Source organism: Dipodomys merriami, unplaced genomic scaffold (assembly GCF_024711535.1).
Source record: "Dipodomys merriami isolate MVZ:Mamm:240054 unplaced genomic scaffold, mDipMer1.0.p SCAF_867, whole genome shotgun sequence".
Lineage (NCBI taxonomy): Eukaryota > Metazoa > Chordata > Mammalia > Rodentia > Heteromyidae > Dipodomys > Dipodomys merriami.
This window is the reverse complement of record NW_027206476.1, coordinates 214,781-242,305: the sequence shown is the minus strand read 5'-3', so window position 1 is coordinate 242,305 and position 27,525 is coordinate 214,781. Positions and strand designations below refer to the sequence as shown.

General features: G+C 41.0%; 1 protein-coding gene across 16 annotated transcripts in view; it reads left to right on the top strand.

Moving 5' to 3' along the window:
* LOC138820357 (protein FAM114A2-like) overlaps nucleotides 1-27,525 on the top strand; it is a 185,184-nt gene that overhangs the window by 120,484 nt on the left and 37,175 nt on the right. For all 16 annotated transcript variants that reach the window (XM_070012022.1, XM_070012024.1, XM_070012023.1 and 13 more), the window contains 6 exons: nucleotides 2,228-2,378; nucleotides 2,565-2,806; nucleotides 5,728-5,805; nucleotides 21,285-21,384; nucleotides 25,377-25,476; nucleotides 26,606-26,713. The gene's annotated coding sequence lies outside the window, so the exon portion shown is untranslated. The remainder of the gene's footprint in view (nucleotides 1-2,227; nucleotides 2,379-2,564; nucleotides 2,807-5,727; nucleotides 5,806-21,284; nucleotides 21,385-25,376; nucleotides 25,477-26,605; nucleotides 26,714-27,525) is intronic.

Here is a 27,525-nt window from a genome sequence, read left to right as displayed (position 1 = left end):
TGTTTCTCTCGTGTGTGTGTGCATGCACATGCGAATGCATGTGTATCCCCTATTTTTTATTTAATTTATTTATTTTTGTGCCAGTCCTGGGGCTTGAATTCAGCAGTTAGGCATTGATCCTGAGCTGTAGTCTACCACTTGAGTTATAGTTGTACTTCTGGGGTTTTTTTTTGTTTTGTTTTGTTTTCTGAGTAGTTTATTGAAGATAAGAATCTCATTGACTTTCCTGCTCCAGCTAGCTTTTAATAGCAATCTATAGATCTCAGTCTCCTGAGTGTGTAGCTAGGATTACTGGTGAGAGCCAACAGTTCCTGGCTCTACTAACATTTTTTTTTGCCGGTTGTGGGGCCTAAACTCTGGGTCTGGGCACTGTCCCTCAGCTCTTCAGCTCAAGGCTAGCGCTCTATCACTTGAGCCACAGTGCCACCTCTGGCTTTTTCTACTTATGTGGTGCCGAGGAATCGAACCCAGGACCTCATGTATGCAAGGCAAGCACTCTACCACTGAGCCACCTTACCTTTTTAATTAGCTCTTTGGGAGCTCTCAAAATTTAAGAGTATTAAGAGGTCCTGAGACTAGCATGTTTGAGAGCTGCCAGATGAAAATTTTCCAAATATTAGTGCTTTTAAAGATGGCTCTCTGTTTACTTCTTTGAACTGTCAGTGTGCTTGCCACTGATATCTCTAAACCTCATTTGATTTTTTTCTTTTTTTTTTTGTTTTTTGTCGGTCGAGGGGCTTGAACTCAGGGCCTGGGCGCTGTCCCTCAGCTCTTCAGCTCAAGGCGAGCGCTCTACCACTTGAGCTACAGCGCCACTTCCGGTTTTCTGGTGGTTTATTGGAGATAGGAGTGTCATGGTCTATCCTGCCCGGGCTGGCTTTGAACCGCGATCCTCAGATCTCAGCCTCCTGAGTAGCTAGGATTACAGGCGTGAGCCACCAGCGCCCGGCTTTGATTTTTTTCTATTTCTCATCAACTGTAAAATAACTAGTCTTCAAGTTTTCTACAAAGCGAATATTTCTCAGTGAGAAACTTTTGTTACTCCTTTAGTATGGATTTTATGCAGACTGGGACATTTTCTTTTTTGTTTGTTGTCTTCAGCATCGTGTTTTAGAAGTCAGACTAGACAATTGTATAACATCTTACAAATAAATGATTCCTTAGTCTATGTAAAAGCTTGATTCCTGATTAGAAAATGTTTTCTGACCAGGTACTGGTGGCTCACACCTGTAAACCTAGATACTCAGGAAACTGAGACCCCGGATCTGGGTTTAAAGCCAGCTCACCAGCAAAGTCTGTGAGACTCTGATCCCCAGGTAACTACCAAAAGCCCAAAGTGGAGCTGTAGCTCAAGTGATAGATTGTTAGATTTGAGCTGAAGAAGCTCAGGGACAGCACCCACGCCCTTAGTTCATGCCCTAGGACTTGCACAAAAAAAGAAAAAAAGATTTTTTGAACATAAGTCTTAATGTTTTTCTGAAGTATTGAGATGGCAGTTAACTATGATGGGCTTTGGAGTTATCCACTGAGTCAAAATGAAGATCTGTCTTTTACTAAAGCCATGTGACCTGTGATCCTGAGCTCTTTTCTCATCTGTAAGGTAACCCAATCTAATTCCTTACAGGTTGTTAAAATAAGTACTAAATGAAATACGTTATTCAGAGGCTGGGAAGGTGTCTCAGTGGTAGAGTGCTTGCCTTGCATGCATGAGGCCTTGGGTTCGATTCCTTAGTACCACATAAGCAGAAAAAGCCAGAAGTGGCACTGTGGCTCAAGTGGTAGAGCACTAGCCTTGAGCTGAAGAGCTGAAGAGCTGAGGGACAGTGCCCAGGCCCAGAGTTCAGACCCCAAGACTGGCAAAAACAAAACAAAACAAAACAAAAATGAAATAATGTATTCAATAAGTGGCATAATAGTCATAAGCAAGAGATGGTAATTATTTTAATGATTCCAAAGATATAATAGATTAAAAAATCTGCTTTTTAGAAGTCTTAACTTAGGAAACACATAAAGCCATTGTGATGTGTTTAGATAGTTGCATTCTTTCTAATTAGTCCTCAATATGACAGTTGTGTTATTTATAAACTTTTTTCTGCAATTAATTGCATTTGTTCATGTAATCAGCATCTGTTTGGTGTAGGAATGGGAATCTTGAACTTTAAATACCATTCAGAGGACTCTGAGGGATTTTCTAAACAGTTGGATTTTTGTCTAATATGTTCACCAGAAATGACTCTGAAAAGAGACTCCTACCCAACTCCTCTCACTCTTTGCCAGCCCTCCTCAGTGATATTTGTTGAGAATTCAGCAGTGATGTTGGCATTTAATGATATCTCAATGAAGTACTGAAAAAATGGAAGTAGCTGACGGGGATAAAGGTAGGAACCTGCTGTTGTGGTAGTGTTGGTCATCTTTTTCTATCAGCATTCTTGGACCTTGCCATCCCTTTGCCTAAGAATATGTCTTCCAATTTTGGGAGAGTCCTGCCTTTTTCCAAAGTCCCTCCAAAGCCCACACTTTATTCCTTTATTTATTTATTTTGTTATTGTTGTTTTTGGTGCCAGGACCACAGCTTGAACTCAGCTGATGTCTTACTAATCTGAACCACGGCACCACTCTGTCTTTTTCTTGCTAAGTGGAGATAGATCTAAACAGAATTTTCTGCCTGGCTGGCTTTAAACGTCCATCCTCCAGGTCTCAGCCTCCTGAGTAGCCGATTATTGTCGTGAGCCACCAGCACCATCCTACATACTTTCGATGCAACTTCTCCTCATCTCAATGCCAGTCACCAAATGCAAAGCCTCAGGCAAGTACTCTACCATGGAGTTATACCCCTAGCCTAATACTGGGCCACACTCCTGCCCAATATATACTTAATTCTGTGGAAAGTATTTGGTAGTGATCTTCCACCATTGTTTTCCTTTGTTATGATGGTACTGGGGTTTGAGCTCAGCTCACTCAAACTTAGTAAGCAGACACTCTACCACTGAGCCATGCCTTGGGCCCTGCTTTCCCTTGACTGTTTTCAGGGAGAGTATGGTTTCCTGCCTGGATGCATGCCTGAACTACAATTACCGATTTCAGTCTTCCTGTCATTGTTAGGATCACAGACACTTGCCACTGTGTCCAGCCTCTCTGTTGAGATGGAATCTCCTAAAATTTTCTGCCCAGGCTGGGCTGGAACTGAGATCCTCTTAATTTTGGACTCTCACATTAGTGTAGGAGGATGAGCACATATTAATGTAACAGGCTATGGCTGAGAAGGGATCTCACAAACTGTGCTGCCAAGGCTGACCTCAAATTATAATCCTCCATTCTCAACTTCCCAAATAGCTAGGTTTACAGGCATGAGCCACAGCAGTGACCTGCCTCATTTTGTTCGCAACACTTAGCAAAAAAAAGTTATTAACACTCAAACATAATACATTGTATATCTGAACATTGTAAATTAAATGTATATATTGGAATATTATTTACATTCTAAGTATACACTAAATAATTTTTTAGAACAGAATGAGATAAATATAAATGAAAAAAATTCTGCATGCTATTGGATCATTTTGTCTATATTTTGTGATATAGGTATGTCATTATGTTTTCAGATTAATTTCTTGCACCCAGTAGGATTTAGTTGGATGACAACCTACGAGTCAGGTTTTAGATTTTTATTCATATTAGGATATAGTTAAATGTTGCTTAAATGAGTTACGTTGGTAAGGATGGTATTAATGAGATCACCTTCACAATCCATCTTATACTTGGGATTGCTAAGTCATTTTAATTCTTTCTCTTAAATGCCAAGGGAGAGACACAAATGAGCTATGATACATTCTTCCCACCAATCCCAGGAAATTTGGGGGACAATGGTCAGATAAAGCAGTAACAATTTTCCCTTTAAGCTATAGACTGATGATTAAGAAATATATAGATTCTAAAGGTTAATACCTTTGGCTGGTCTCAAAGTGAGTGAATGGATAGGATTTAGGTGTGTAAAGAGAGAAGGAATATTTCCTGACAGTATGTTTGGCTGTCTTGATTATAGTTTGCTCTTGACTTACCCATATGTTTGCATGTTTCTTCAGTGAGGTGTTCTGTTTTCCCATCATCAAGATAGCATTTTCCTTAGCACCCTTCCAACATTAATCCTTTCTCCCGCTGATTTAAACATCACCTTGCTCACTTGGATCATGGATTATTCCCTCAATTTTACTTCCTTTTTTTGTTCCTAGATTAGTGCTGATCAGTTCTCTACTCAGCCATTAAAATGATCTTCCTTTGATTTAAATTTGATCTTACTTGTCTCTGTTCTAAAATTCATTCAGTGGTTCCTCATCTCTTCGTTAGAAACTTTGAAATCTTACTAGGATGTAAAGGCCTAGTCTTTGCTGGATCCTACTTTGTTGCTTTTTTCCTTTGTTTACATTAAATGCTGTGATTATACTAAACTTCCTGCTATGCTTTCACCCCCTAATCTTGGCACTCATTTTCTCTGCCTGAAACTCTTCCCATAACTTGAATTCCATTTTTAAAATTCTTTTTCTTTTCTTTTTTTTCTGGTCCTGGGGCTTGAACTCAGGGCCTGGGTTCTGTCCCTGAGCCTCTTTGTGCTGAAGGCTAGTGCTCTACCATTTGTGCCACAGGGTCACTTCTGTCTCTTTCTGTTTGTGTGGTACTGAGGAATCAAACTCAGGGCTTCATGCATGCTAGGCAAACACTCTACTACTAAGCCACATTCCCAGCCCTGAATTCCATTTACTTTATACAATATCTGCTTCATACTCTCCATTCATTCTTCTGTAATGTGACGCAAAGAGTATTGAGAGTGGAGGCCAAGGTTTAACTCCTAACCTTTGCTAAGAAATCTTGTGGAAATTCTTGACCTCTTCCAGCCTTCATTATCTTTATTGCCAAAGTGTGATAATGCCCACCTCTCTTATAAGCCCATTAAGAACATCTATCGACATTCTATGCACAAAAAAATTCTATAAGCATGTCAGCCAAAGATGTTTGGTGTGGCAACGTGGGTGATGACAACAAGAATGATCCAACCAAGGAAGCATTTAGCTTCACTGCTCAGGTGACCTTCCTGAACCATCCAGGCCAAATCAGTGCTAACTATGCCTCTGTCCTGGATTGTCATTCAGCGTAAATTGCTTGCAAGTTTACTGAGTGGAAAGAGAAACTTGAAAAGAGATCTTGTAAGAAGTTGGAAGCTAGTCCTAAATTCCTGAAGTCTAGTGATGCTGTCATGGTTCATATGGTTCCAGCAAGCCTTGTGTATGTGGAGAGCTTCTCTGACTATCCTCCTTTGGGTCATCTTGCTGTTTGTGATAGGAGACAGTTGCTGTGTGTGGCATCAAAGATGTGGACAAGAAGTCTGCTGGAGCTGGCAAGGCCACAAAGTCTGCCCAGAAATCTCAGAAGGCCAAGTGATTATTATTATTCCTAACGCCTGTAGCTTCAGCTTATTCAGTGGTGGAAGAAAAGTCTCAGAAATGTTTGTCTTAATTGGACATTTAAGTTTAATAGTGAAATAATGGATAATGATAACAATGCATCATAAAAACTTGAGAAGGAAAGGAAAAAATTCTATAAGCACTCATATTCCATGCTCATTAAATTGTTATGCATACTTCTGCTGCCTTCACTCCTCTTCCTTCTCACCTTTCTTGTGATCCTCAGCAGTTTTTCTGGAATGTTTTTCATGTAAAACTTTGTTTTTTTCAGGGGATGAAGATTTTTCTGAAGAGATAACAGAGATGTTTTTCCCAACACATCTCCTGCAAACCAGACAAACTGGCCAGGGTAAGTTATTACTTCTTGGTGATTGTGATTCATTTATTTGTGACACTTCAGTGAATAAAAACTGAGATAGTAACCATTTACAATATGGAAGTAAGAACAAAAGCCTTGCTCTTTGTTGGTGACTTGTGAGCTATGTTAATATCCAAGGTCAGAGTGGGCAAAGAGGTTCTATATCCAGAGAAATATTTAATACAACATATATTCCATTGCCTGCTCATGCACAGGACATGGGATGCTTTTTCCTTTTATACCTATCTTTCCCAGGCTCAGGAGACATTCTGTAAACCAGTAAGCCCCAGGCACACAATGCTCTCTGGACAGAGGGAACTGATATAATCAAGATGTCCTGTTTGCTCCTAAGTCCTAGGGTAAGGACCCTAATAATTGATCTTTTTGGTTGTTGTTGTTATTAGAAAATAAATTTTGTTATGGAATGTCTTGGGTAGAAGAAAGACATTCCTCAAGCAACAAAGTAGCAGAAAGTTCCAGGCCAGCCTGTGCTAGCAGGGTTTGACCTCAAAAAGAAAAAAAAACATAAAGAAATACATGTTTAAAATCTACTGAATGTAAGAAAGAAAGAGTACGGTTTCCTGTGAGTATATAATGTCAGAGAGTTTCCTGGAAACAGTAGCCTCTAAAATGGGATGATTGTTTTTCTTTATAGGGAAATAGTAATAACATTTATTATTATAACCACAATTCAGTGACATTCAGTACATTTCCAGTATTGTAGAACCATCACCTTTATCTTATCCCAAACATACCCATCACCCTTGACAAAAATTTTGGGCCATTAAACCATTCATGCCTCTTGCCTTCCCTCAACCCACAGTAGCCCTGAGTTATTTTCTGTGTCTGTGAACCTTCTTACTCTTGGTACTTTATTGTTGTAGTCTGAATGTTTGGATTTCCATAATTTTTCATATGGTAACACTTGATCTTTTATTCTTATCCCCTAATGTTTGCTTTCTCCATAAAACCCTCTCAGAACACTCCTCGGGAACTCATCTTCTGCAGTTCAAGTGCATCTCTTCACTATTCAATCTAGTATTGTTTAAAAATGGTCAAATTTAAGAAAAGTCATAAAAAGAATATAAACAGTATTTATGTGCTTTTTATGAAAATTCACTATAGTTAACATTTTCCTTCATTCGCTTAATCACTTATTTGTGTGTATGTTCTCTTTGTGGACATACATTTGAGATTAACTTGTATATATCATAGTCCTCTATTCCTACCTATTTTAATCTTGCTCTCCTCAGGATAAAAATGTCCCATTATTACATAGCCACAGTAGTTACCGGCTTCAGTAAATTAATCAAAATGCCATACTTTGCTTAATCTTTGTCTATATTTCAGTCTTGACAATTGGCTCAATTCTGTCCCTGTCATTTTTTTCTCCAGTACTAATACCAGTACATGATCATGAATTATATATAGTTGTGTATACTTGATCTCCTATAGTCTATAATAATTCTCTGCTTTTCCTTTATACCATTACTATTTTTAACAACACAAGCACCTGCTTCCATTTAGTAGCTAGGATGAGAGGTATGAGTGACTGCTGACTAGCAAATGTAGAGTTCTTGAGGGTTAAATTGTGTTATTTGTTTTTGTTTTTGTTTTTGTTTTTTACAAAGTATGAGGCTCATTGTAAAAAATGCTCAGTGTTGTTGACCCCATATAAACTAGCTTATTATCCCAAATATACATGTAGATGTTCAATAAGCAGATATGTCTCTATATTTTTATTCTAGGTAATTTGCTAGGTGCTAGGGAAGTAATGATGAGAATGACATAGAACAATCACAAGAATAAAAGAAATCATGTTAATAAATATTTTTGAGGTCAATAATTCTCAATGTGGTCCCTATGTGGCAATTCTCGGAAGGCAGTTTTCAAATAATTGAAATTTTTGGCATAGAGATACAGGGTATAGCAGGGGCATTGGCCTGGTTGTCTGCAAACTAAGGGTGTAGGGAAAAGTGCACTGGAGCATGTGATTCTGGGAATAATTTTTTAATATTTTTGTTTACATTGTTTACCTTTTTTTCTCCAGGCTAGCAGGCTTCATACCTTGAGCCACAGCTTAATTACTCACTTTCTTTTTTCTTTGTTCATTTTTGCTGACCTTGGGGCTTGAACTCTTCTGCCTGGGCCCTGTCCCTGAGCTTCTTTTGCTCAAGGCTAACACTCTACCACTTCAGCCACAGCACCACTTCCAGCTTTTTCTGAGTAGTCTATTATGTTTCTCGGACTTTCCTTCCTTGCATCAAACTGTGATCCACAGAACTCAGCCTCCTGAGTATGAGTAGCTAGGATTACTGGTGTGACCCTTTGGCACCTGGCTAGGTTTTTCTTATGTTTTGGTTCTGGACCTAGGGCTTGAACACAGGGCCTGGTCAGTGTTGTTTAGTTTTTGTTTTTGATTTAAAGCTGATAGTCTATTTGAGCCAAAGATCACTTTCTGCCTTTTTGTTGTTGTTTTCATTCTTTGTGTTAATCCCAGGGCTTCAAAGTGGCCTGGCCAGTCTCCAGTGTCCATGCTTTCTCCCACTTCCGCCCCCCCCAAGTTAGCAGGCACTACATCTTTAGCCAGTGCACAACTCTTCCTTTTTATTTTTGGTGGTTGTTTTTATTTCTTTGTATTTGGCTTTTATTTATTTATTTATTTTGGCTGGTCATGGGGCTTGAACTCTGGGCCTGGGTGCTATCCCTCAGCACTTCAGCTCCTGGTCCTCTACCATTTGAGCCACAACACCACTTGCAGCTTTTTTTTCTGCTTATGTGATGTTGAGAAGTCGAACCAGGGCCTCATGCATCCAAAGCAAGCAGGCACTCTACCACTGAGCCACCTTCCCAGCCCTGGTTTTCATTTTTTTATGGTGATACTAGGGCTTGACCTGCCAGTCTTCTTGAGGTGTTGGGCTTTTTCCCCCCTCTAGGATGGAAGTTTTACAATTTGAGCCATAGCTCATCTTTTTTTTTTTTTTTGTTAATATAGTAAGGTCTGCTCCTGGATGGTGAGCAGACACCACACTCCTCACAGCAAAGTCTCCACCCAGTAACTGCGTTACCTAGGCAACTGGGACACCTGGAAGAAGTCACATTTGCATCCACTGAGGTCATATCTGAATTTGATGTGTCCACACCTTTCTCTGCCCGTACCCTAGATAAGGCCTAGCCCAGGCCCAGACACTCTCTCTCTACTCTCTCTCTGCTCTCTCTGCTCTTTTCTAGCTCTTTCCTCTCTCTTTCCTCTCTTTCCCAGCTCTCTCTCATTCCAAGGCCTTTCCCAGCCATGTGGAGTGCCAACCTTGCCTGGTCCCAGCAGGTCTACTGAATAAAACTACCCCTTACCTGAATAGCATGTGCATGGTGCTGTTTTTACTCGGCTATCTCTTTTTTTCAAACCTAACAAGTGAGATAAGTGTCCTATGGCTCTAACTACTCAGGAGGCTGAGATCTGAGGACCTCAGTTGGAAGCCAGCCCAGACAGAAAAGTCCTTGTGAGACTCTTATGTCCAATTAACCACTCAAAACCCAGAAGTGGCGCTATGGCACAAATGGCAGAGCACAAGGCTTGAGTACAAGAGGCTCAGGGACAGCGCACAAGTCCTGAGTTCAAGCCCCACAACTGTCAAAAAAGACAGAAAGGAAAAAAGAACTACAGGAAGCCAAGATGACTATCCAGAGAGCTTGGTATTGGCATAAGAACAGACATCAGGACCAATGGAATAGAATTGAAATCCCAGAAATGAACCTACAGACCTATAGCCATCTAATCTTCGATAAGGGAGCTAAAACAATAGAATGGAAGAACGACAGCCTCTTCAGTAAATGGTGCTGGTAAAATTGGTTAACTACTTGTAGAAAACTAAAGCTAGATCCTTATATATCACCTTGCACCAGAATCAACTCCAAATGGATCAAAGACCTCAAAGTTAATGCAGACACTTTGAAAACATTACAGGATAGAATAGGAGAAACCCTAGGTCTCCTCGGCTCAGGCCGAAATTTTCTGAATAGAGACCCGGAAACACAACAAATCAAAGAAAGGTGGGACAAATGGGATTGCATGAAGTTGCAGATCTTTTGCATGGCAAAGGACATAGCTAGCAAGATCAATAGAAAGCCCACTAATTGGGAGAAGATCTTCACTAGCCATACAACAGACAAGGGTCTCATATCTAAAATATACTTGGAACTCAAAACATTAAATCCCCCAACAACAAATCTGCAAAGAAAAAACAGCCCAATAAACAAGTAGGCTAAAGACTTAAAGAGAAACTTCTCTGAAGAAGAAAGAAGGATGGCCAATAGACACATGAAGAAATGCTCAGCCTCTCTAGCCATAAAAGAAATGCAAATCAAAACAACATTGAGATACCACCTCACTCCAGTTAGAATGGCAAAAATCAAGAACTCTAACAACAACAGATGCTGGAGGGGATGTGGACAGAAGGGAACCTTACTTCATTGTTGGTGGGAATGTAAACTTGTTCAACCACTTTGGAAAGCAGTATGGAGGTTCCTCAAAAGACGTCACATAGAGCTCCCCTATGACCCAGCAATCCAATTTTTGGGCATTTACCCAAATGTTTACAAACAAGACCACACTAACGCCAACAGCACAACTATGTTTATTGCAGCATTATTTACCATAGCTAAGATATGCAACCAAGCCAGATGCCCCTCAGTAAATGAATGGATCAAGAAAATGTGGTATATATACACAATGGAATTCTATGCCTCCATCAGAAAGATGACATTGCCCCATTTGTTAGGAAATGGAAAAACTTGGAAAACATTATATTAAGTGAAGTAAGCCAGGCCAAAAGAAACATAGGTCCCATGGTTTCCCTTATTTGCAATATCTAGTATATGTATGAGTCAAGCGGAAAAGGTCAGATAATGTAATGTTATGAAAATGAATCCTTAGATATGTATTTTAATGTTTTTTTTTCTTTCATGCATTTGTTTCTAACACATTTATAAGATTATCTCTTTGTAGCTTTGTATGTCCCTCCCCCACAGTATTACCCTGCTTTCACTATATTTGATGTCATTATAAATTGTGTAGGAGATGGGGAAAAACAAGTCATTTAAGGATACAGGTAGACCTGTTGCAACAATGAGAAGTACAAGTTGTCATGTCGAAAACGAGCTTTACAATGTTGGTGGGGGGGAAAGCCGGGAGGATTGGGTGGGCGGTTGGGGGGGGAGGCTGGGAAGGGATGTGTAGTGTAAACAAAGGAGGAGGCTGCAATGCTTGATAAGAAATGTACGCATTAACCTGCCCATGTAATTGTAACACCTCTGTACAGTGTGTTCACAAAAAAAAAAAAAAATAAAATAAAATAAAGAAAGAAAGAAAAAAAAAAGAAAGTTGAGAGCCAAGGTTCAAAGCCATCCTAGGCATGAAAATCAATGAGACGTTTTTCACCAATTAACCAGCAACAGGTAGGAAGCAGTAGAGCTCTAGCCTTGAGTAAAACTCAAGTTTTAGCCCAGGAGTAGCATAAATGAAAAGAATTCTCATTTACTTTCCTGCCCAGGCTGGATTCAAACCACAAGAACTTAACGGCGAAGTGACCTGCCAGACTCAGCTCCATCCAGGGAAAAGTCACCCAGCTCAGGCGCCAGCCATTGGAGTGCCTTGCCTCACTGGGTAACCAGAGCCAGAGGCTGCCCCTCCCTCTAGCAGCCACCACAATCAATTGAAAAACAGAAACCCTGAGAATGGCTCCAGGCTGGGCACTGTGAGCTTTATCACAAAATAGCCCCAGGGAAAAGCTACTGTTTGTTGAAAGGCCTCAACTCTACCCAGAACCTAGCCTCATCACCACATCCCCCACTTTTGTGATTCTCAGAGCAGATCACCCTCCCAGAAAACTAACCTGGGAGGGGGATCTCAAAAGCTTGGGTAAAGCAGAGCATTTTTCTGCCTCTTCCAACCAACCAACTTAAGAAACCAATCAAGCCACAGGACCTCAAGCTGACCAGAGACTCCAACAAGAGACTGGTTACAGACAAAAGGGAGATACAGGATTCTTCCCACACCTCCCCCCCCCAAAAAAAAAAAATCAAAAGACTTTTTTTTCTTTTTTTTTTTTTCTTCTTCTTTTCTTTTTTTTGCTTGTTTTTTGTTTTTTGTTACCATATATATATATATATATATATATATATATATATAAATAAATTTTTTCCCTTCTAAAACTTTTATTAATCTTTAATTTTTGCCTCTTCTGAAAAAATAATTGTTTTCCAGTAACTTTTTTTTTTCTCATCTTATAATTTTTATTTTAGGAATATGTGAATGAGCGTTTTCCTTTCTTTTCTTGTATTCTTTATCTTTTTCTTTCTTTCTTAATTATCTTTTTGTTTTTTGTCTAGCTCTACTGAACTTCTGATCTTTTCTTCTCCCTTTCCCATCCTTAAAGTTTTTCACATCTCCTCTATGTCCCTCCCCTTCTCTGAACATATTCACATTCCTCTCTAAATACACGGTCTTTTAACCTCTATAATAACATTAATTTTTACGTTTCTATTTTTTTTCTGGTCTCTCTTCATTCCCCTTTCCGTCTCTTCTTTTTCTCTCTCTCTCTACTTGCATCCTACCCAACCCATTTCCTGCATTGTGATTAGGACATAGTTAACTCTCCCTGTGCCTCCCCACACCAATCTATTCCTATTTTTTACCCACATCTCTCCCTAATCCTAATAATTTCTGGTTTTCCAAATTCTTTTCTGCGGTTCGAAGTCCTTTAACATATAGTTGTTTGAAGTTGAATAGATGTATCTGTTGAACTAGATTGTATCTGTAGACTATTGACTGTACAAACGCAAACTTTGGTTGATGGTTGCCTTAAGATAGTGTTCTAGCACAAAACTGGTGCAATCTTCATCTCAAATGGGCCGAGTAAGCCGGGAAAACACAAGAAAAATGGCAAATTCGGGTATCTCAATTCACAATCTTGATAATCATGGATTAGAACAGATAAAGAATAATCCAGAGGAGAGTTCCCAAATAGCTCTACAAACTCTAATAGCAAACATGATAAATGAGAAGTTTGACAATGTACAAAGGACTCTGTATGAGCGTGATAGGGAGAGAGAGGAGGCATCCCGGAAGTTTATACAGGAATATCACAAGCGTGAGGAAGCTACTCAAAAACTGATACAGGATTTGCGTGAACAACTTGAGAATACTCAAAGAGAAAGGGAGGAATGGCGTGAGCAGGCAGAGAACACTCAAAGAGAACTGCAGGAATCCCACAAACGGGAAGAAAGAGAACTGCAGGAATCCCACAGACGGGAGGAAGCTAATCAAAGAGTAATTCAGGAATTGAGAGACCAGGTAGAGAATACACAAAGATCACTAAAGGCATTCATGGAATCCATTAACAAAGAGCTGAAGGAAGTCAGGGAGACCACAAAGGGAATGCTGAATGGAACCCAACAGAAGGAATGGGAGTCCAAAGAAACCATAACCAATCAACTAAGTGATCTGAGAACAAACACTGAACACCAAATTAAGGAAGTAAAGAAATTCATACGAGACCTAAAACAGAGCTTCAACAAAGAACTTGAAGCCATCAAAGCTGACCAATTAGAAGGAAAAGAGATAAAAAACAAAGTAGAGAGTCTTGACAGCAGGTTAGACCATGCAGAAGATCGAATCTCAGGGATTGAAGACAGCCTAGATATTATAGAGAAAGAACATACAACCATCCAAGACAAGTCCAAGAAATATGATAGGTCTATCCAACACCTGGAAGACACCATCAGAAGGCCCAATCTAAGGATAATGGGTGTAGAGGAGCACGTAGAAACTGAAGTTAATGGTCTAGGAAATTTGTTTAACAGGATCCTAGCAGAGAACTTCCCAAACATACAAAAAGATAGGCCTATTCAGATACAAGAAGCTTTTAGAACCCCAAATAGACCAGACCAGAATAGGACATCCCACCATCACATTATAATCCACACAGGATCAACCCAGACCAAGGAAAAGATCCTTAAAGCTGTCAAGGAGGAAAGGGTAATGACCTATAAAGGGAAACCAATTAGAATTACCTCAGATTTCTCAGCAGAGACAATCAAAGCAAGAAGAGCCTGGAATGGCATATGCCATGCCCTAAAAATAAACAACTATCAACCAAGAATACTGTACCCAGCTAAACTCTCCTTCATAACTGAAGGCCAAATAAAAACCTTCCATAGCAAAGAAAAATTGAAACAATACATCTCCACCAAACCAGCCCTACAAAAGATTCTTAAAGATGTCCTACACATCGAAACCAACAAGACCGCAACAAAGGCCAAGAAACTGCACCCAAACTGAGAATCCAAGAACCTTAGGAAGAACCCAGTTTTCGCAGCCCCCAAGAAGGTGGATAACATGGCAGGAACTCCCAAATACCTCTCAGTCCTATCTCTTAACGTTAACGGACTGAACTCTCCAATTAAGCGACATAGACTGTCTAGTTGGATTAAAAAACAAGACCCTTCTATCTGCTGCCTGCAGGAGTCACATCTTGCCCGTAAAAACAAACACATTTTCAAGGTTAAAGGCTGGAACAAAATCTACCAAGCAAACGGCCCTCATAAACAGGCGCGAGTTGCAATCCTAATATCAGATAAAATAGACTTCAAATTAAAATTCGTGAAAAGAGATAAAGAAGGTCGCTACATACTAATTAAAGGATCTCTCCTTCAGGAGGATATTACAATTCTAAATATCTATTCGCCAAACAATGGAGCACCCAAATTTATCAAAGAAACACTACTTTCCCTCAAATCCCATATAGATTCAAAGACATTAATTGTTGTGGATTTTAACACACCACTCTCCCCACTAGATAGATCAACTCGGCAAAAACTCAACAGAGAAACCGCAGATCTAAACAGCTGCATAGATCAACTAGACTTAACAGACATTTACGGAACATTTCACCCAGCAGCATCAGAATACACGTTCTTCTCAGCAGCACATGGAACGTTTTCTAAAATAGACCACATTTTACGCCACAAAGCAAACTTGTCTAAATTCAGAAACATTGAAGTTATACCTTGCATTCTCTCTGACCACAAAGGAGTAAAATTAGAACTCAACACCAAAAGCCACCAAAGAAAGTCCGGTATCACATGGAGGCTGAACAATACACTGCTGAATCATGAGTGGGTCATGGAAGAGATTAGAAAGGAAATTCAAATGTTCATGCTATTCAACAAAAATGAACACACAAATTACCAGCTCCTCTGGGACACAGCAAAGGGAGTACTCAGAGGCAAGTTTATAGCTCTGAGCTCCTACATCAACAAATTGGAGAGATCTGAAACTAACAATTTAATGACACATCTAAACCTCCTTGAAAAAGAACAGCAAGATAAACCCCAATCCAGTAGATGGAAAGAAATAATCAAAATTAAATCAGAATTAAATGAATTAGAATCCAAAAAAACTATAGAAAGAATCAACAAAACAAAGAGTTGGTTCTTCGAAAAACTTAACAAAATTGACAGACCCTTAGCAAACCTTATCAGAAAAAGGAGAGAACACACCCAACTTAATAAACTCAGAGATGAGAATGGAAACATCACCACGGAAACAACCAAGATTCAGAACATTATAAGGGAATACTTCTCAAAACTTTATGGTAATAAGTTTGAGAACTTGACAGAAATGGACCTTTTCCTAGCAAATATTGACATGCCAAAACTAAACCAAGAGGAGTTAAACTAGCTTAACAGGCCATATCAAGCACTGAAATAGAAACAGCAATAAGAGTCCTCCCAGCTAAAAAAGTCCAGGACCAGATGGTTTTACAGCGGAATTTTACAAGGCCTTCAAAGCAGAGCTCACACCAATACTCCTCCAACTCTTCAATGAAATTGAAAGAGAAAGCTCACTACCCAACACATTCTATGAAGCCATCATAACTCTCATCCCAAAACCAGGCAGGGACTCATCAAAGAAAGAGAACTATAGACCCATTTCTGTGATGAACATTGATGCAAAACTTCTCAACAAAATTTTGGCCAATCGACTTCAACAATTCATCCAAAAAATCATACACCATGATCAAACAGGATTCATTTCAGGGATGCAAAGCTGGTTCAATATACGCAAATCAATTAATATTATTCATCACATCAACAGGAGCAAGAATAAGAACCACATGGTTATCTCAATAGATGCAGAAAAAGCATTTGACAAGATCCAACACCCCTTTATGATGAAGGTTCTCGAAAAATTAGGAATCCATGGAACATTCCTCAATACAATAAATGCTGTATATGACAAACCTACAGCCAGCATTTTACTCAATGGTGAATAACTAAAGCCATTTCCTCTTAACTCAGGAACAAGACAAGGATGCCCACTCTCTCCACTTCTCTTCAATCTAGTATTAAAATGCCTAGCTACAGCAATAAGACAATATGCAGACATAAATGGGATCCAATTAGGGAAAGAAGAAATAAAACTCTCCCTCTTTGCAGATGACATGATCTTGTATTTAAAGAATCCCATAGACTCCACTCCCAAATTACTCAAGCTGATTCAAAACTTTGGCAAAGTAGCAGGTTATAAAATTAACCCCCAAAAATCAATGGCTTTTCTATATGCCAACAATGAGAAAAGTGTGGCTGAACTTAGGAAAGCAACTCCATTTGTAATAGCCCCACAAAAAATAAAATACCTAGGAATTAACTTAACCAAAGAAGTGAAGGACCTCTATGATGAAAACTTTAAAATCTTGAAAAAGGAAATCAACACAGAACTTAAAAAATGGCAAAACCTCCCATGCTCCTGGATTGGCAAGATTAACATCGTGAAAATGGCAATACTTACATTCATATGGAACAATAAAAGACCCCGAATAGCAAAAACACTTCTCAACGGAAAGAACACTGCTGGAGGAATATCAATACCAAATTTCAAACTCTACTATAAAGCCATAGTAATCAACACAACTTGGTATTGGCATAAGAACAGACCTCAGGACCAATGGAATAGAATTGAAAACCCAGAAATGAACCTACAGACCTATAGCCATCTAATCTTCGATAAGGAAGCTAAAACAATAGAATGGAAGAAAGACAGCCTCTTCAGTAAATGGTGCTGGCATAATTGGTTAACTACATGTAGAAAACTAAAGCTAGATCCTTATATATCACCCTGCACGAGAATCAACTCCAAATGGATCAAAGACCTTGAACTCAAAGCAGACACTCTGAAAACATTACAGGATGGAATAGGAGAAACCTTAGGTTTCCTTTGCTCAGGCCGAAATTTTCTGAATAGAGACCCGGAAGCACAACAAATCAAAGAAAGGTTGGACAAATGGGATTGCATAAAGTTGCAGAGCTTCTGCAGGGCAAATGACATAGCTAGCAAGATCAATAGAAAGCCCACAGATTGGGAGAAGATCTTTACTAGCCATACAACGGACAAGGGTCTCATATCTAAAATATACTTGGAACTCAAAAAATTAAACCACCCAACAACAAATCTTCAAAGAAACAACTGCCCAATAAATAAGTGGGCGAAAGACTTAAAGAGAAGCTTCTCTGAAGAAGAAAGAAGGATGGCCAATAGACACATGAAGAAATGTTCAACATCCCTAGCCATAAAAGAAATGCAAATCAAAACAACATTGAGATATCACCTCACTCCAGTTAGAACAGCAAAAATCAAGAACTCTAATAACAACAGATGCTGGAGGGGATGTGGACAGAAAGGAACCTTACTTCATTGTTGGTGGGAATGTAAACTTGTTCAACCACTTTGGAAAGCAGTATGGAGGTTCCTCAAAAGACTTCACATAGATCTCCCCTATGATCCAGCAATCCCACTTTTGGGCATTTACCCAAATGTTTACAAACAAAACCACACTAAAGCTACCAGCACAACTATGTTTATTGCAGCATTATTTACCATAGCTAAGATATGGAACCAACCCAGATGCCCCTCAATAGATGAATGGATCAAGAAAATGTGGTATATATACACAATGGAATTCTATGCCTCCATCAGAAAGAATGACATTTCCCCATTTGTTAGGAAATGGAAAGGTTTGGAAAAAATTATATTAAGTGAAGTAAGCCAGGCCCAAAGAAGCATAGGTCCCATGGTCTCCCTTATTTGCAATATCTAGTATAGGTATGAGTCAAGCGGAAAAGGCCAGATAATGTGATGTTAGGAAAATGAACCCTTAAATATGTATTTTAATGTTTTCGTTTCTTTCATGCATGTGTTTCTAATGCATTTATAAGATTATTTCTTTGTTGCTTTGTATGTCCCTCCCCCACAGTGTAACCCCCGCTTTCACTATATTTGATGTCAGTATATCATGTGGAGGAGATGGGGACAAACAAGTCGTTTAAGGATTCAGGTGGACCTGTTGCAACAATGAGAAGTACAAAATGTCATGTCAAAACCAGCTTTACAATGTCGGTGTGGGGGGGGGGGGAGGGGGGTATAATTGGGTGGGGGGAGGGGGGTAAAATTGGGTGGGGGGAGGGGGGAGGCAGGGAAGGTAAGTGAAGGGTAAACAAAGGAGGAGGCTGCAATGCTTGGTAAGAAATGTATGCATTATTCTGCCCATGTAATTGTAGCCCCTCTGTACAATATGTTCTCAAATAAAATAAAATACAATTTAAAAATAAAAAAAAAAAAAAAAAAAAAAAAAGAACAGCAAAAATCAAGAACTCTAACAACAACAGATGCTGGAGGGGATGTGGACAGAAAGGAACCTTACTTCATTGTTGGTGGGAATGTAAACTTGTTCAACCACTTTGGAAAGCAGTATGGAGGTTCCTCAAAAGACTTCACATAGATCTCCCCTATGATCCAGCAATCCCACTTTTGGGCATTTACCCAAATGTTTACAAACAAGACCACACTAAAGCTACCAGCACAACTATGTTTATTGCAGCATTATTTACCATAGCTAAGATATGGAACCAACCCAGATGCCCCTCAGTAGATGAATGGATCAAGAAAATGTGGTATATATACACAATGGAATTCTATGCCTCCATCAGAAAGAATGACATTTCCCCATTTGTTAGGAAATGGAAAGGTTTGGAAAAAATTATATTAAGTGAAGTAAGCCTGGCCCAAAGAAGCATAGGTCCCATGGTTTCCCTTATTTGCAATATCTAGTATAGGTATGAGTCAAGCGGAAAAGGTCTGATAATGTGATGTTAGGAAAATGAAACCTTAAATATGTATTTTAATGTTTTTGTTTCTTTCATGCATGTGTTTCTAACGCATTTATAAGATTATTTCTTTGTTGCTTTGTATGTCCCTCCCCTACAGTGTAACCCCCGCTTTCACTATATTTGATGTCAGTATAACATGTGGAGGAGATGGGGACAAACAAGTCGTTTAAGGATTCAGGTGGACCTGTTGCAACAATGAGAAGTACAAAATGTCATGTCAAAACCAGCTTTACAATGTCGGTGTGTGGGGGGGAGGGGGGTATAATTGGGTGGGGGGAGGGGGGTAAAATTGTGTGTGGGGAGGGGGGAGGCGGGGAAGGGAAGTGAAGGGTAAACAAAGGAGGAGGCTGCAATGCTTGGTAAGAAATGTATGCATTATCCTGCCCATATAATTGTAGCCCCTCTGTACCGTATGTTCTCAAATAAAATAAAATACAATTAAAAAAAAATAAAAAAGAAATGCAAATCAAAACAACATTGAGATATCACCTCACCCCAGTTAGAACAGCAAAAATCAAGAACTCTAACAACAACAGATGCTGGAGGGGATGTGGACAGAAAGGAACCTTACTTCATTGTTGGTGGGAATGTAAACTTGTTCAACCACTTTGGAAAGCAGTATGGAGGTTCCTCAAAAGACTTCACATAGATCTCCCCTATGATCCAGCAATCCCACTTTTGGGCATTTACCCAAATGTTTACAAACAAGACCACACTAAAGCTACCAGCACAACTATGTTTATTGCAGCATTATTTACCATAGCTAAGATATGGAACCAACCCAGATGCCCCTCAGTAGATGAATGGATCAAGAAAATGTGGTATATATACACAATGGAATTCTATGCCTCCATCAGAAAGAATGACATTTCCCCATTTGTTAGGAAATGGAAAGGTTTGGAAAAAATTATATTAAGTGAAGTAAGCCAGGCCCAAAGAAGCATAGGTCCCATGGTTTCCCTTATTTGCAATATCTAGTATAGGTATGAGTCAAGCGGAAAAGGTCAGATAATGTGATGTTAGGAAAATGAAACCTTAAATATGTATTTTAATGTTTTTGTTTCTTTCATGCATGTGTTTCTAACGCATTTATAAGATTATTTCTTTGTTGCTTTGTATGTCCCTCCCCCACAGTGTAACCCCCGCTTTCACTATATTTGATGTCAGTATAACATGTGGAGGAGATGGGGACAAACAAGTCGTTTAAGGATTCAGGTGGACCTGTTGCAACAATGAGATGTACAAAATGTCATGTCAAAACCAGCTTTATAATGTCGGTGTTGGGGGGGAGGGGGGTATAATTGGGTAGGGGGAGGGGGGAGGCTGGGAAGGGAGGTGAAAGGTAAACAAAGGAGGAGGCTGCAATGCTTGGTAAGAAATGTATGCATTATCCTGCCCATGTAATTGTAGCCCCTCTGTACAGTATGTTCTCTAATAAAATAATATTAAAAAAAATCACACACACAAAAAAAGATGAAGCATATCTTGTCCTTGGGTAGGTGTTAAAGGAGACATGGAAAGAGGCAAAGGAATAGGGAGTAGATGGCTTGGAAAATACAACATAAGATTCAATGCACATATGTGAAAATGGAACTAGGAAAGAAAGGGGATGGGTGGGGTTTTTATCGATTAGAAGAGTCGATGGAAACTATGAAAAAGTCTAAGAGGCATTGTAAAAACCAATTGATACATTGTACAACTGTTTAAAAAAATATCCATGAGGCCTGTAATTCTAATTACTCAGGAGGCTGTGAAATGAGGATTGTGGTTTGAAGCCAGCCATGGCAGAAAAGTTCATGAGACTCTTATCTCCAACAAACTACTCAGAGAAGGCTGGAAATACTGCTGTGGCTCAAGTTGTACAGGGCTAACCTTCAGCACAGAGAGGTTTTGGAACAGCACTTTGATCTTGATTTGAAGTGCCAAGACAGGCACAAAAACAAAACAAAACAAGATAAAACAAAAGAAAAAAAAGAAACAAACCAAAAACAAAAAAGATCTTAATTTTTATATTTTTGAAAATTACAAGAAAAACCCATGTTCCACCTACTTCAAATAGTTAGATAATATACATTATATGGCTATGATTGTGATGGATGGAAATTTTCTCATTCATGTAGCATCTAATGTTCATTCGAGGCATGGTTTTTCATGCCTCCCAGGCTATGACTTGTGTAGGCTGAGGTTATGGGCTTGGAGCTGCAGATACTGATACCCTTCTCAACCAGTGTTTCACCTCTTAACAGGGCAGTCATACCCAAGGGCTCCTTTAACTTCAGCTTCATGACCTCTTCGTGGTCCTGAGGGCCCAGTTGTGGGTGCCATCCTGGATACCTGTGATTTGAAGTAAGTTCATCCTACTCATCCTCTATGCCAAAAGAGTCAAGTGTGAGAGGGTTTGCAGACATTTGAAGTAATGTACATACACGGTGCTTCAGTGGCCCCACATACCTACCCAGCATATGCCTGTGTATCCTAGGATTATTGGTCTGGATCAGGGGATGCTTCCAACATATTCCCTAACTAGTGCTTCACCTGCTAAAGTGAATACATGATTGAGAGCTTCTTGTTTACCTTAAGGAAATCTAAATTCCTGATCTGTGCCACGCCACAGCAGATGCCATCCCACATGCCCCCCATTTCATTTTATGTTAGACCTTTCCTTCCACACTGTGGGAACCAAATCACTGGTGAGCAGTTGTGCATGTATGTACACACATTCACACTAAGGCATGTACATAGTGTCAGATTTGACTGGTTGTGTACTATATATTATAGTACCCAAGTGAAAGAAGACTTGGAGATTCCTTGACTACAAGCTATCCTGTTTTGCTATTTAGCTGTGTCCTGTATAGCCCAGGGTTGTGGGATTCGAAGTGGGCATGCATCCACCCTCCACAACCAGTGCTCCTCTGTCGCTACCGCCTCGACCAGCAAGGAAGACGCGACACCGGACTCTTCTCTCTGCAGTTTATTCAGGACCTTTTTGTAATCTTCTGACCCCAACCCCGGGGAGAATTCCCCACAGCCTTAAGTACCCACTGGGTAGCCAACCCTGATACGCCACGTGGGAACCGCCAATAGGTTCAGGTGCGCGGAAGCAAGCCAGATTCTTTGCCTTAGCCATATCAGGAGTTGTTTACCACAAAGAGCACTCGCCATCGGGAAGGCGGAGGGCGGAAGCTGGCACCATCTTCCAGGTGCGGCCTCTCCCAGCTCTCTACAGTTCCCCCTTTTTTGTTTAAAGAACACAGATGAGAACAGAGGTCTGATCCCTGTTGTGCAATTGCAAGGACTGCATACAAGCCTTCTCCCAGAGGGCGCCTTCTCTAGGGATGACTCAGCCTGTCCATTGATTCATTTTTCACAAGGACGGGAAAAGGCGAATCGAACCCGTGTGCAATCAAACATGCTCTCCTCGAGGGCAAAACTCATGCCTCTCGACTGCAGTACTTTGGCTTTGCAATCTGTGTTCATTGTTTTAGGGTGGCAAGCCACGCTTAGGGGGACTGACCTGCTCCAATGACTGTAAAGGCTTGGATAATCATGGCTGCACTGCGACGCTGAGAACCTCTAATTTGGCAAATGCACCACAGACATACCAAGGAGGCTAACACCAGAAAGCCTATCAGGGCTCCCAAACCCGCCCCCTCCTTGAGATGAATCATAGCAGCGGAGATCCATGAAGATAACCCCTCCGCCAATCCGGCATCCACTCGGGTCGAGTTCACCATGACGATGGCAACCCTGAGCTGTTCCATCAGGCTGTCGAACTCCCCAGTTCAATTACCTAAAAGATAACTAGACAACTGTTTAGACAAATTTGCAGCGTTTTTTGAATAGGTTTTTTCCTGGGCCTGAACTCTGGGCCTGGGCGCTGTCCCTTAGCTCTTCAGCTCAAGGCTAGCACTCTTACCACTTGAGCTACAGCGCCACTTCCGGCTTTTTTCTCTTCTTGCTTATGTGGTGCTGAGGAATCGAACCCAGGGCCTCAGGCATGCAAGGCAAACGCTCTACCACTGAGCCACCTTCCCAGCCCCATTCTTCTGGGTTAATTGCACCACAGCAGCAGCTAATCCAGCATTAGTTAGTGGTCCGCCCAGCTCTCTGCAAACTAGTCCCCTATTCTTATATGGGGTTATGGCGGCTCTGCATTCCTTAGTACACTGCTCGTAAACAAGCTGTTTAATTAATGGCATGGCTGCGTCTGGGTCACCAAAAATTCTGCCAGCGGCCTCGACCATACGAGCAACAAAGTCCGAAAACGGCTCCATAGAGCCCTGCAGGATTTTGGTGAGATTGCCACTCACTTCGCCTTTATTTGGTAAGGCCTTCCATGCCTTTATGCCAATTTTATTGATTTGTTCATAAACTTGAACCGGGTAGCCTATCTGCTGATTGGCGAATCTCCCCTGTCCAAGCAGCATATCTCTGTCCCAAGCTGGGTTCCCCGCAGCCTGATTGGCTGCAGCCTCTTCACTAGCAAATTCAATCAAAAAGGCCTTCCAATCTAAATACTGACCTGGGCTCAACCAAGCTCGTGCGAGCCCTCTCCAATCACCGGGTGTCATGCAGTGTCTGTTTAGGGCCTCCACCTGGGCTACAGTAAAGGAGGCTGTGATTCCGTATGTCCGCACAGACTCAGCTAAAGATTTTATCACCTTAAAATCTAAGGGTTCATGATACCGCTGTCCCTGTGGATCCTGAAATATTGGACAGGCTAGATGTAACTCGGTTCTGACCGCTTTCCACATGCCTGGGCTGAAAGAACAGCCGGGGCTGCCACTTCCAGGGTCCTCCGCATAGAGCGGAGGGGCCGAAGGTGTGGGACGGTGCACGGAAGGCATGCATTCGTCTTTATCTGGGTCCTCTCTCTCCTTCCCTTTCCTCCTCTTTCTTATCTTTGTTTTTTCTATTTGTTCTATGAGTGATTGTAGTTCCTCTGAGTCTGTAGACTCAGAGGTCTCTAGTTCGGCAAAATCAGGGTATGACCCCCCCCCTGCTCTCCTCCTTTTTGCTGTCTGCCCTTTCTGATCTTTCTTCCTGCAGCATTTCTAAGGCGGCCTGACCATTCTCTACCGCCTCACTGCAACGCTGGTCCTCGAGACAGCCTCTTATCAGTTTCCATATTGGTCTCACTCCGCTCTTAAGCATTCCTTGTTCAGAGGCAAAATCTAGGTCCCTCACTAGTTTCTCCCAAGAGGCCACCGTGAGGCTTCCAGAGACAGCGAACCATGGGGCAACGGTGTCACATTCATTCAAAAATCTCTCTAAAGTACTCTTTTTTATTTTTAACTTTTTTGAGTGCAGTAGCTCATTGAGAGCCAAAAAAATTGGGTGCGAAAAAGAAGCGCCCATGTTTTAAACATTTGAAGCTGGTAAACAAACTTTTACTTTCACTTTTGGCTACTCTATTGACTAGCCCCGGGTTCTCACTCTCTCTTTATCTACCGAGAAGAGCAAAAATCCCCCCCCCGCTCTTGTGGCGGATTCCCCTTTTACCTGGGGACTTACCCCCGCTTTTGTCGCGGATTCCCCTTTTACCTGGGGACTTACCGGTGCACCACCCTGACCACAGAGAGTTCTGAGTCCTCATTGGGGTTATGGCTGAGTCCCCGTACGGGCCACCACGTGTCGCTACTGCCTCGACCAGCAAGGAAGACGCGACACCGGACTCTTCTCTCTGCAGTTTATTCAGGACCTTTTTGTAATCTTCTGACCCCAACCCCGGGGAGAATTCCCCACAGCCTTAAGTACCCGCTGGGTAGCCAACCCTGATACGCCACGTGGGAACCGCCAATAGGTTCAGGTGCGCGGAAGCAAGCCAGATTCTTTGCCTTAGCCATATCAGGAGTTGTTTACCACAGAGAGCACTCGCCATCGGGAAGGCGGAGGGCGGAAGCTGGCACCATCTTCCAGGTGCGGCCTCTCCCAGCTCTCTACACTCCTCCTCCTACAGGGAGAGCATACCCAAAGCCCTTTTCTTTCCCTTTTGGACTAACATCTTGCAGGTCCTTCTCTGAAGGCCCAGGTGACAGTGCCATTCCAGATGCCCTAGTTTCTAGGCAAATAGGACCACTCTCCCTTTGTGGTAACTGAATATTTGTGTGGGGTTGAGTGAGTATATCATTGTGCTTGTGTATACACCAGTTTGTGGAACACAAGGACCTGTGGCAAGATTTTCCCACTTGGGTGCTGATGCCAGCCCAAGGAAAAAAAGGCTTAGAGAGTAGGTCTTTCATGTCTCCCTTGCAGAGTATGGCCTGTGCTGCTTGGGATTATGGGGCTGGAGTTTGGCATGGTGCTGCACTTTCTAACCAGGGCTTATCCTGTTACAGGGAAGCCATACAAGGCGGCCAGTTTTTCTTCATTTTGGGACCTCTGGCTTCTTGGTATGAGTCAGCCCAGGTGCAGCTATATGTGCGTATGTCCTTCTCAGTAAGTGGTTCCACTCCCGGTTGGAACTGTGGGAATCCAGTTGTGATATGGGTTATGCATGTGTGTATACACATTCACAGGAGGGCACAAATGTGGTGCCAGAGTGGCCTTTTTGTGCAATATATTGGATCCAGAAGAAGGGAAGCCATAGCTTGTCCTTTTTCCTTAGCTGGCTAATTTCAGTGTAGCCTTGGGAGGCCTTCAATTCAAAGTAAGTGATTCCATTCCCTCCTCTGTCCTGTGAAAATGAAATCATGGGTCAGGGATTTTGTGCATGTGTATACACATGTTCCCATGAAAGCACTTAACTTATTTTTAAATTAGATAGGTCCTAGGTGTTTTTGGACCCAAGAGAAAAAGGCTGGGGTTGGAGACTGTAAAACATCCCTTTCACAGGCCTGTGGAGACCGGCTTATACGCCTGGAACTTGAGGTGCTGCCCACCTTCCTAAATAGTGCTTACTACTGCTAAAGAGAGGTCGTGCCTGGTAGCTTGTTCTTCACCATGTGGACTACTGTCTTGCTGGTCCCTTCTGATAGGCCTATGCGCCAGTACACACTTTCATAAGAGGGCACATACATGATGCCAGATAGGCCTGATTGTGGGCATATTGGGCCAGGCCCTGTGTCCATACCCCTGTAATGCCTTTGTAGCTTGGGGTTATTAACTTGGATCTGGGTATGTTGCTACCTCCCTAACTAGTCGTTTACCTTGTACAGTGACTTCATAGTGAGGACCTCTTCTTGATCATGTAAAGGAACTCTTTATTCATGATTTGTCAGCCTCAGAGACAGTGCCATCTGAGATATATCCATTTTCATGTAAAGATTGCTCCCACCCTGCCATTCTATGGGAACCCATTCATGGAATGTGGACACATGATTGTGCCTATGTGGTGCCAGTTGGACTAAGGGTGGGCTCTAGAGGGCAGAAGAGATGGCACATTGGAGCTCGGAGTATGTCCACCACCCTTCCCAACTATAGCCTATATACTGGGATTATGAGTCCTGAGCAGGGGATACTGTTGCTCACCCCATCCAGTGCTTCCCCTTCCACAAAGAGGTCATGGCCATTAGCCTGTTTTTCTTAATCTTGCAAACCTCTAGCTTCATGATTTGTGTTGTCCTAGATGCAGGTACCATTTGCAGATGACCCCAATTCAAAGGAAGCTGTTCCTCTCCTGCCCTTGCCCTGTGGGAACTGAATTGCAAAACAAAAAAGAAAACATTACGAACTAGTAAGTAGTGGGGTACTTGAAGTTATTTCACAAATGAGGGTCCTTATTAAGGCTTCTTACCCCCTTTTTTCTTCCTTGAAAAATTTTCCAGTGTACTAAAAATCATCACAAATACTTATGACAGTGCATATTAAATGTGATGTCCTTCATATTATGTATGAACATTTTCTTCATGAATTTTAGTCAGTGGTGCTTGATAACTTTTACTCCTCTATATGCAGTTTGCATAATGATAAAGTTTGTATCCATATCCACATATATTCTTATATAATCCTTCTCCAATCATTTGGTATTGTCCAGTATATTTTTAACTTTTCCCTAGTCTGACAAGTGTGGTATCTCTTTATTGTTCCTGACAGAATATTTTTCATAAATCTTGCCACATCACATATGCCTTTTCTTGTGAATTGCATGCTCAGATATTTTATTCAATATCATGTATCCTATCTGTCATCTTCTTGATTGAAATGTTCCTTTGTTGAATACATACTATTTAAATGTCTTCAGTCTTAAGAGAGGATGTTTATATTTTTTTTTGATGTTACTTACTCAACCAAAGGTGTTGCTGTAATGTAAACTTATTGATATTTTCCTACCTTTGTATTCATTTCCTTGGGGAAAATCTCCATTCTTAAAATGCACTCTTATTTCATTCTTAAAGCTTTTAAGTGTTGCTTTCTACCTTTGTTTTTAGGAATTGTTTGCTACGGCTTTAAGTTAAGGTCTATTTTGTATCTTATTCCATATAAATAGCTAGCTCATCCAAATAGCTATTTATTGAATAGTCTAATGTCAAATCTCAGGATTCTACA